Source organism: Lactuca saligna, chromosome 5 (assembly GCF_052625555.1).
Source record: "Lactuca saligna cultivar CGN05327 chromosome 5, ASM5262555v1, whole genome shotgun sequence".
NCBI lineage: Eukaryota > Viridiplantae > Streptophyta > Magnoliopsida > Asterales > Asteraceae > Lactuca > Lactuca saligna.
Window position 1 is genome coordinate 12662965 of NC_136421.1, and position 11805 is coordinate 12674769.

The following is an 11805-nucleotide window of genomic DNA, read 5'->3' on the forward strand; positions in this document are numbered from 1 at the left end:
GACTCTACTCGGCGAGTATATGTCACAGATTGAAATTTTTTTGTATTAATGTATTAAGTCATGTTTTTAAACCATCCACCCCACACTCTAAGCATGGCTTGTCCTCAAGCAGTTATTGGCATAAAATAGATGAAGAAGAATGAAAAAAATGTGAAAATAAAGAAAAGGAAAGAAAATGCAAACTTGAGACTCGGGTTGCCTCCCGAGAAGCGCTTCTTTTTATGGAGTCATTAGCTGGACTCCTCCCCTTCTACGTAGTTGCAATCCCGCCCAGCAGCAACTCTTCCAATCCTTCATTCCGGGGGACTCCTTCATATTTTTTTTACTCTATGACCATTGACTTTGAATGGCGTGCCGTCTCTTGATAACAACTCTATAGCCCCATGTGGAAACACCGTCTTGACCATAAAAGGACCATCCCACCTTGATTTGAGTTTGCCCGAGAAAAGTTTTAATCGGAAATTGAAAAGCAATACTTTTTGGCCTTCATGGATTTCTTTATTCTTGATCCTTTGATCATGCCATTTCTTGGTCTTTTCTTTATAAAGCCAAGAACTAGAATATGCATCATTCCTTAGCTCTTCAAGGGCATTCATTTGCATCAACCGGTTGCTCTTTAGTTCTTCCATGTCGAAGTTGCACCTCTTTAAAGCCCAATACGCCTTATGCTCAATCTCGACCGGTAAATGGCATTGCTTTCCATAAACTAACCTATATGGTGTAGTACCAATAGGTGTTTTGAAAGCTGTACGAAATGCCCATAACGCATCATCCAGTTTATCCGACCATTCCTTGCGGTTGCTTCCCACCGATTTCTCTAAAATTCGCTTCAAGGCTCGATTGGTCACTTCGGTTTGTCCACTAGTTTGTTGATGGTATGATGTGGAGAACTTATGGGTAACCCCATATTTCTTTAGCACCTTTTCCAATTGATCATTGGCAAAATGTGTGCCTCGGTCACTGATTAAAGCCTTCGAAACACCAAAGCGTGAGAATAGCTTCTTCAAGAATCGCACCACTACCCGCCCGTCATTTGTTGGTAACGCTTGTGCCTCCGCCCATTTTGATACATAATCGACCGCTACTAGTATGTACTTGTTTCCTTTGGATATGGGAAAAGGTCTCATGAAGTCAATACCCCACACCTCAAACACCTCGCACACTTGGATACTATGTTGTGGCATTTCATTTCGAGATGAAATGTTTCCAACTCTTTGACAAGCATCACATTCTTTGACAAATTGGGCTGTATCTTTAAAGATTGTAGACCAATAAAACCCAATGTCAAAGATCTTCTTTGCAGTGTAGTGTGCTCCATGATGTCCTCCCGTGGGCCTGCTATGGCAATGTTCTAATATTCTTCGGCTTTCCTTCCCGAACACACATCTTCATATGATACCATCCTCACAGCTTCGGAAGAGGTATGGGTCGTCCCAAAAGTAATATTTGATTTTAGAAAAGAATTTCTTCTTTAGTTGACTGCTATAATCCTTTGGGATGTAATTTGTAGATAAATAGTTAGCTATGTCTGCGAACCATGGCTCTTCTCCCACTGATACCATAATGTATTCGTCCGAAAAGTCGTCTCCATCTTTGTCTTCTTGCAATTGCGGGTTTTCTAGCCTGGACAAGTGATCAGCTGCTACATTCTCCATTACCTTCTTGTCTCGTATTTCTATGTCGAATTCTTGAAGAAGCAGCACCCATCGTATCAGTCTTGGCTTAGCATCCTGTTTGGAAAACAAATACTTGATAGCCGAGTGGTCAGTAAAAACAGTAGTTTTAGATAAAACCAAGTAAGGGCGAAATTTGTCAAAAGCATACACTACAGCTAACAATTCTTTTTCAGTGGTGGTGTAATTCTATTGGGCTGGGTTTAAAGTCTTGCTAGCATAATATATGGGTTGAAAGTGCTTATCAACCCTTTGACCAAGGACCGCTCCTAATGCATAGTAACTAGCATCACACATGATCTCAAAGGGTAAGTTCCAATTTGGTGCAATAATGATCGGGGAATTAGTTAATTTGTCCTTTAAAAATTCAAATGCCTCTAAACACTCTTTAGTAAAATTAAATGGTGCATCTTTGAGTAATAATTGTGTTAGAGGCTTAGTTATTTTGGAAAAATCTTTTATAAAACGTCGGTAAAAACCTGCGTGTCCTAGAAAACTCCTAATACCCTTCACATTAGTTGGTGGGGGTATTTTGGCAATGGTGTCAATCTTTGCTCGATCCACCTCAATTCCCTTTTTGGAAACTTTGTGTCCCAAAACTATACCCTCCTTGACCATGAAGTAACATTTTTCCCAATTGAGGACGAAATCGGTTTTCTCACACCTAGCAAGCATTGAGTCAAGATTTGTGAGACAGTCATGGAAAGAGGATCCAAAAACATAAAAGTCATCCATAAAAACTTCCATGAATTTTTCCACCATATCGTGTAATATTGCGGTCATACACCTTTGAAACGTCGCAGGTGCATTGCATAGCCCAAAAGGCATGCGTCTATAGGCGAAAGTCCCACTTGGGCATGTGAATGTGGTCTTTTCTTGGTCCATTGGGTCTATGGGTATTTGAAAATAACCTGAAAACCCATCTAGAAAGCAATAATAGCTATGGCCTGATAGTCTCTCTAACATTTGATCTATAAAAGGTAGGGGAAAATGGTCTTTACGAGTGGCATCGTTTAGCTTTCGATAATCGATGCACACTCTCCAACCGGTTACCGTTCGCATCGGGATTAGCTCGTTCTTTTCGTTGGTTATGACTGTCATTCCTCCTTTCTTGGGTACCACTTGGACCGGACTCACCCACGGGCTATCGGAAATGGAGTAAATGATTCCTGCATCTAAGAGTTTGACCACCTCCTGCTTGACTACTTCTTGCATGTTCGGGTTCAACCTTCTTTGGTGTTGCACCACCGGCTTTGCTCCTTCTTCTTGATTGATTTTGTGAGAGAAATAGGATGGGCTTATTCCTTTGATGTCGGTGATGCTCCATGCTATGGCTCGTTTCTGTTTCTTCAACACGTGCACTAGTTCCTCCTTTTCCGATTTGGACAGATCCGAGGCTATGATTACTGTCTTTTGATTGCCTTCTTCCAGAAAAGCATACTCCAGATGGTCGGGTAACGTTTTAAGCTCTGTTTGTTGGTTCTTAGTGACGGACTCGCCGAGTGCAGGTATGGTACTCGGCGAGTTTGTGGTTGCATTCACGAATTCTGACTTTTCTTCAGATATACTCGGCGAGTAGATCGGCCCTACTCGGCGAGTAGGGTTGTCAGATTGCTTCATTATTTCTTCATACTCTGCTTCTTCCAACAGTCTTTCAATTTCTAATAAATCCTTTTCTGGATCAAATGCTTCATCTAAAGCTGTAAACTTGCTGGAATTTTCAGGTATGTCTTCCTCCAATAGTTCATCAAGCATGTCGATTGAGAACGCCGTGTCGTCACTGCTCCTAGAGTACTTTATAGCTTGGTCTACCCCGAATGTTACTGAATCGTCCCCGACCCGCAAGGTGAGTTTGGAGTCTCTCATGTCTACTATAGCGCTGGCTGTGTTGAGGAAAGGCCTTCCAAGGATGATTGGTACTTGCGGATCCGCCTCCATGTCTAGAATGATGAAATCAGCAGGAAAGACAAATTTATCCACTTTCACTAGCAAATCTTCGCATATGCCTCTTGGGAAGGTGACTGTCTTGTTTGCCAAATGAATTGCCATGCGAATTGGCCTTGGCTCCGAGAGGTCTAGCTTCTTAAAGAATGAGTATGGCATAAGATTCACACTTGCTCTAGAATCAGCTAAGGCATGAATTGCTGCCAAGTTGCCAAATTGGCAAGGTAAAGTTAAGCTCCCTGGATCACCCTTCTTCTTTGGTAGCTTATTTAGCATTGCAGCGGAGCAGTTCTCATTAAGCACTACCTTCTGCACTTTTTCCATCTTTCTTCTATTGGTGAGGAGTTCCTTAAGGAGCTTTGCATACTTGGGCATTTGCATGACGGCTTCAATGAATGGTATGTTGATTTGAAGAGTCTTAATGTGGTCTAGAAACTTATGATATTCCTCTTCCTGCTTCTCTTTCTTGGCTCGGGCTGGGTATGGCATTGGAGGCTGGTAAGGCTTTTCAGGAGATTGTTCACGTGTTTTTGAAGGTGTACTCACCGATTCCATCGTCCCTACTCGGCGAGTAGGACTCTCAGATTGTAACTTTTGGTTTTCTGCTTGTTCTTCCGCTCCTACCTTCTGTGAGCCCTTGGTTGCTTCAGTTCGAATGGGGGCCAGGGGAGTGATGATCTTCCCACTTCTTGTTGTGACAATGTTTATGTGCGCGCCTCGTGGGTTGTTTTCAGTTTTGCTAGGAAGTTCACCCGGTGAGCTTTGGTTAAGTTGTTGAGCAAGTTGCCCAAGCTGCGTTTCTATATTGTGGATGGATGCTTGCTGGTTCCTGAGCATGGTTCTTGTTTCTTGGATAGCAACATCATGATCACTATGCCTTTTTTCGGAAGCAGCTACAAATTTAGTAAGCATATCTTCCAAGCTTGGCTTCCTTTCTTGCACCGGCTCCTCCTTTTGGTAAAATCCTCTCCCTTTTTGTCTATACTTCTCCTCCTTGGCTTTCTTGTACTCTTCGTAAGGAAGCCACTCTTTCTTTTGTTTGCGCCAATCTTCATCATATCGGTCTCCACTCGAGTAACACGCTTGCGCCTTCTTGTTTCCATTCTCATCAAAATCGCAGTCTCTAGTGAGGTGAGGCCCATTGCAGTTTTTACAACCCACCCAAATAGCATGGATCGTTTGATCCATTTTATCCATTCTCCTATCCATGGTTTTTAGCATAGCCATGACCGCGGATAAGTCTTCAGTAGCAGCATAAGCGGCTCCCCTAGTGACATCATGTCTAGGGTTATGGTATTCTTTAGAGTGTTTAGAGAATTCTTCAATCAATTCTTTAATCACCGGGGGCAGCTTCTTTGTAAGTGGGCCTTGCGAGTCTAGCAACTGCCGGGTTGTGACATTGACTCCATCATAGAAGATGGAGACTTCTTGCTGGATGTTTAGATCATGGTGTGGACAGTTTCTTAGCAGACTCTTGTACCTCTCCCATGCTTCATATAGTGACTCTCCAGCTTGTTGTTCAAAGTTTGCAATGGCCTTCTTCAGCTTGGCTATCTTGGAAGGTGGGCAAAAGTTATCAATGAATTCTTCCTTCATCTTGGCCCACGTAGTGACTGATCTGGGGGGAAGTGACTTGAGCCAGTCTTTAGCAGCACCCTTGAAGGTTACCGGAAGCATACGAAGTAGTTGAGTTTCGCGGGTTACATTTGGAATATTGAAGTAATCAGCTACATCATTGACTTCATCAAAATGCTTGTAGGCATCTTCATGATCTTTCCCATAAAAAGGTATTTCTTTGAGTGAAGCTAGGATATGACCCTTTAGCTCGAAGGTAGCAGTCGCGGGAATTGCGGGTTGCACAAGTCTCGGGTCATTGTCGTCGCGCATCCTCTTCTTCCATTCTCCCATGGGGATTTCATCAATGTTAGCCATTGTGAACACTAACTCTTCCTCCGACTCGGTTTCTTGCTCGTACGTTGCCTCCTCTTCTTCCTCGGTCTTGTACCCGATATCTTCTTGAATTGGTTCCTCGATTATCAAAGAGGCGCTAGATGCTCCTGATTTACTGCTCTTCTTTTTCCTAAAAATGGTCTTCACGTTGGACAAAGGTAACTTCTTTGGTGTACTTGAACTCTCCACGTCCTTTCCTTTGTTCCTTTTCAATGCGGATTCGGGATCTTCAAACGGGGGTACCAGTGGTGTGTTTGATCCTCTGGTCATGAAAGTCCTGAAATAAATAGAATAAAAGCGTAAAACGAACAAAAAAAATGTACTAAAATTTACTGCTAATTAAATTACTACTCGCCGAGTAGGTGCGATTGCACTCGGCGAGTATCAGTGGTATTTTGAAAAAAATTCTAAATTTAATACTAAACTAAAATAGATACTAAAACCTAATTACTACTTACTAAATTGCAATAAATGAACTCTATGCAAGTAAACTCACACAAAGGATCGAAAAAATTAGGAATTAGATTAATTATTTAGAACCGTTCCCCGGCAACGGCACCAAAAACTTGATGTGTGTAAAATGCACTTGTTTTATCCCTACTTTTAATTAATAAATTGAACACACAAAGGCAGTGAACTTGTCTTTTAGTGGTATAGATTAGTAACTAAGGTGTCGAACTTAGGGAACGGAAAATTAAACTAATAACTAATTTTAACTAAAACAACTAATAAAAGTAAAGGGTTTTCTCTAGTTTTTCAAGACTAGAAACTTAGGCACACTAAATCAACTAATTAACTAAAGCAACAACTATTCACCAAATTTGATAAAGATGTTTCTATTTAGGTTCAACCAATTCTCTCCTATGGTTATTTATATTTATCGTAGATTAATTGCTATTGGTTACCAATTATAATGGTTAGGTTCATGTTCATTACTCCTAACCCTTAGACAATTAACTAATTTAAGCGGTGATCAAGTGTTTAAACTAATTAATTCCCTAGATTAATGATTTGGATTAAATAAGATTTGTAATGGTCAATTAAGTTATTAATTCAATTAACCTCTTGTTTGATGGTTTCTCAAACAAGCTCACACATTAATCTTCCTATTGTCTTATTAATCTTAGTTTCATAATCATTACTTCTAAGCATATGGTTTAGTGTTCACATAGACATATGAGGTTAACAACTAAGAGATGTTCATGCAACCTAATTGCCTTCCAATTAACAGAAAATAGTAGTGATTAATACATAAGGTTCTTTAACAAACTTAATTTAATATATCACCACTAAACAATCAAACAAAAACTAGTAATTAAACCATAGGAGTTCCTTGGTATTCCCCAAATAGAAACAAAAACGAATTTAGTTCATAATTGCAGTAGAAACAAACGTAAAAACAAGGTTTACTAAAGCAAACATATTCAATTCCTAAATCTAAGTGGTAGAATTAACCTAATTGCTTGAATTCTTCAAAAGATTGAAGCTTAGGGTTCCTTAGCGTCTTCTAGGGCTCTTAGTCGCAGCTTAACCTTCAAAAATCGCCAGGAATGTTGTCCCATTAGATAAGGATTCGGCTTTTATAGATATCCCAAAACAGGGTGTACTCGGCGAGTAGCAGGACCAACTCGCCGAGTAGGTGCATAGTTATCCGTCTTGAATCATGAATCGTAACTATCTTCTGGAACATCCTCGTGTACTCGCCGAGTAGAGTCGTCTACTCGCCGAGTAGATGGTCTTTTGTCTCTTATTTTCACTCTTTGGTCTTCAATTGCTTCCCTTTGCTCCCTTTTACTTCCAAGCATATCTTGTGGACTGAAAACAAAATTCAAAACATTTTAAGTACCTTCTGTCCACATTATTCACATAATTTATTAAAAATGACTAAGAATATATGCTAAATAATTAACTAATTATGCACATATCAGACCCTCCGGTCCTAACTCAATAAGTCACAAAATAATATATAACATCAATCACAAACACAAAATGCACAATATATCACATAACTAAGTATAAGCACATAAGACCCTCCGGTCAATAACTCAGATAAGACCTTCCGGTCAGTAACTCAGGTAAGACCTTATGGTCAATAACTCAAATAAGACCCTCCGGTCACATAGTAATTACCACTCAGGTAAGTATAGTGAGAAGACTCACCTCGTCAATAATGCAAGAATGTCTCGTACTCAGCTGTCGGCCTAGACTACACCTATATATATATATATATATATATATATATATATATATATATATATATATATCCCATTCTTCTCTAATTAACAACTTATATTAACAACTCCCAATGTGTTAAGCTAACTCCTCTACTAGATCTCAAAAAGGGTGAAAAAGACCATTTTACCCCTCCATGGTCTCCAAAGTTCACAACTTGACCAAACCTTAAAAGTCAACAGGAGTCAACACTCAAGTCAACAGTCCAGGTTGACTCAACTCGTCGAGTACATCTATGTAACTCATCGAGTTCCTTCTGTTGTCAGAAAAGTCGGGGAAATTCAACTCAACTCGTCGAGTTCATACATCGTCCAGGGTATCGGAGAAAACCCTAACCAATTCGCCGAGTTCCTTCAGCTCAATCACTCATTCAGACGCTTTTAAGCAGAACCAAGGCCCCATACTCTAGATCTATCCTTCTAAGGCTGAAATACCATATAAAGTTGCAAGCTTTACATCCATGCATGACATCTAGGGCTAAGTTTGCCAAACCAAAGCTCAACAAAAGGGTCTAAGGCATGGAAGTTGGCCAAACTTGATAAAGCTCAAGTCTTTAGGGCCAAATAACATCTAGATTTGAAGTCTTGGCTTCAAGGTAAGCTTAAAACCACTAAGGACCCAAGAATATGCTAAAAATGGCCATAAAATCTCGGGAAATCTTCAGAATAGTCCCAATATTTATGAAAAAGTTACACTTTAGTCCCAAGATTTTTTTTGAATGAAAAAGTCCTGAAAACCGGCGAAAATTTGCAGTTTGACCCTTTTTGACCGGTTGAAACCGGTACCAAATTAATTTGAGATTATTTCATAAACTAACCCAAAATATTGAGATTTTTCTGTAAACAAAAAATATTAGGATTTTTCTGTAAACAAAAATATTATGACTTTTCTACAAACAAAATACTTATTATTATTATTATTATTATTATTATTATTATTATTATTATTATTATTATTATTATTAAAAATATAAATAAGAATACTATTTTTTGAACTTGTTTTTGTTAATATTGTTATTAATACATATAAATGCATTTAAATGAAAAAAAAAAATAATATTAATAACATTGTTTATGGGTTGAGGTGGAGGAGATGGTGATGCTTTTAGCATTGAAATCGTGAATGTCGGCTTGTATATTTTTACTTTGTATATGGTCATTTAACATTTGTTATTATTGTTTTCAATTCATAATATTAATATTTAACAATTTAAAAGAAGTTGTATATTTGTAAAATTGTTTATAAATAGTTTAAGGTAGAAGGGTTTCTCACTTTGTATATGAAATTGTATAAGGTAGAAGAATTACTTTCTAAATCCAACAAATCCACTACAAACATCTACAGAAGTAACCCATATCAAAATGCAAAAGTATTAATTACAATATCTTGTTTAATAAAAAGTAATAGGAATAATTCAAAAGTATTAATCAAAATTCAAAAGTATTAATCCAAAAAACATGTCCTATTACTTTTTATTAAACAATATATTATAATTAATATTTTTTAATTTTGTTATGAGCTACCTATGTAGATGTTTGTAGTGGCTCTCTTGGATTTCAAAAGTAATACTTCTACCTTAAACATTTTTATATAAAAAAGTGAGAAATCCTTCTACCTTAAACTATTTATAAACAATTTTACAAATATGCAACTTTCTTTAAATTTTTAAGTCTTATTATTCTTAATTGAAAACAATAATAACAAATGTGAAAATACTATATACAAAGTGAAAATATACAAAAAAAATTTCATGATTTCAATGCTAAAAACATCACCATCTCCTCTACCTCCACCCTTAAACAATGTCATTAATATTATTTTTCCACTTAAATGCATTTATATGTATTAGTAACAATATTAATAATGAAAAGTTCAAAAAATAGTATTCTTATTTATATTTTTAATAATAATAATAATAATAATAATAATAATAATAATAATAATAATAATAATAATAATAATAATAATAATTGAGACTAAAATGTAACTTTTCCGTAAATATTGAGACTTTTCTGAAGATTTCCCTAAAATCTCTAGTAAAGAGATCTATCAACCACATGATCAAGGTGGCTACTTTTTACCTCAAGTTGGCTGCAACAACATGATAGATGTCAGATCCAAGGAATCCTTCTTGTTCCAAGCCTTTTACTCCTCAAGCTCCTTCAAAGAATGCACCATAATTCCCTTTCTTAGTCTCTCTCTCTCTCTCATACACACACACACACAACTCGATTAGGGTTTGTCTCAGGGTGTTAAAGTGATGAGGGAGGCGGGATAAAGGGCCTAAGGTTCTTTAAATAGGGTGCAAACCTGATAAATTAGGATTTTCTCACTCAGTACTAACTCGCCGAGTTGGGTCCTCCAACTCGTCGAGTTGACTCTAAAACCACACGCCCAATATCAGTCTCTACTCGACGAGTTGAAGCCTCCAACTCGTCGAGTTTCCATCTCAAAATGAATATAAAATAATTAAATTCATATATGGGAGTGGGGATATTACAATATCGTCCACTAGAATCAGACTTCGACCTTGAAGTCATTCTCTAGAAACAACTATGGGTACCGCTCTCGCATCTCAAACTCTGGATCCCAAGTCCACTTGGATCCCCTCCGATGCTACCACTGAACCTTAACCAAAGGCACCTCTTTATTTATCAAAACCTTCATTGTTTTTTACCAAAATTGCCACCGGATTCTCAATGTAATTCAGGCGATCGTCAATCTGAATGTCCTCTAAAGGGTCCACTGCTATCTCTTCGGCTGTACACTTCCTTAGCTGGGATATGTGGAAAGTGTCATGAATCTGGCTTAACTCCTTAGGTAGCTCTTATCGATAAGCTACCTTACCCACTCGAGCAGCCACTCTGAAAGAACAAATGTATCTAGGCCCATCTTTCCCCGCTTCCTGAATCGGATAACCCCATCCCATGGGGATACCTTCAGGAGAAAAAAGTCGCCGAACTAGAACTGTAGCTCGGAACACCTCCGGTCTGCTTGACTCTTCTGACGACTCTGGGCCGTCAGCAATCTTTGTTTAACCTGCTGGGTTTGCTCAGTTGCCTTGAGCACTATCTCGGTGCTCCCCATCACTCTCTGTCCGACCAGACTTCCTACTCGGAGTATCTTGAGGCAACTGATGAAAGCGAGTCACTAGCCATAAGCAGCTGTTGGACACTCATGTCTGACATACAACCCGATCCTGACCCATAATCCAAACGAAACGGAGGGGCCATCCCGCACCGAAGACCAACCACCGATACTACTATCAGAACCCATCTGAAAAATAAACCTCAATACTCTGCCCTCATACACTAAAAGAGTGTCCTGCTGATTCGCATGGAACCGAACTCTACACTAGGTATGACCTTTCGTCGGACAGAACTACTCCACCACCAAATCCAGGTCGATTCAGCTCCGACCCCGAACTGAATGACCGTGCCCGACCGGAACTACCCACTGATATACGGAACATAAGCTCCAACTATCTCCAAATGCTTAACACCAAGTCCGAAAACAAGATCGACTCCCGACCTAGAAATGGGACAACCACAAGCTACTCTTAGCACCTTCGACAATACGACTCCACAGCCGTCCATCCAACGAAACTATCTCACTCAATCAAATTGTACAAGCAATCACTAAGTTTGCTTTACTCCAAGAGAATGTTATAATCGGTCTGTAGTCACTCATCACTTCCGACCTATGTCGTCTACTATTTACTACTCTCCATGTGCGATGTGGTCCTCCCTACACTAACGAGCCGACCCTCCCAGGTCTAAAACATCAGATGGAAATCATAACCACTCGAATGAAATCCATCTGAAAATCAGAAATCCTGACCTGCCTATCTTTCTCACAGACAGAGCCAAACTCACACAAGAGTCTGGTTCTACAACAAAATTGAACTCTCTCATATCCTACCTGATACTCAACTTATGTTCCAAGATTCGCGAATCTACACATGCCTCATGCCCTCAATACTTCTGAATCACTGCAACCCCTTCCC

At 38.9% G+C, this 11805-nt stretch overlaps 1 non-coding gene across 1 annotated transcript; it reads left to right on the top strand.

The window, feature by feature from the left end:
- The first annotated feature begins 5058 nt into the window (after nucleotides 1-5058).
- Nucleotides 5059-5165, top strand: LOC144999157 (small nucleolar RNA R71). The gene has a single exon (XR_013660679.1). It is a non-coding gene; the product is annotated as a small nucleolar RNA R71 (small nucleolar RNA).
- The last annotated feature ends 6640 nt before the right edge of the window (nucleotides 5166-11805 follow it).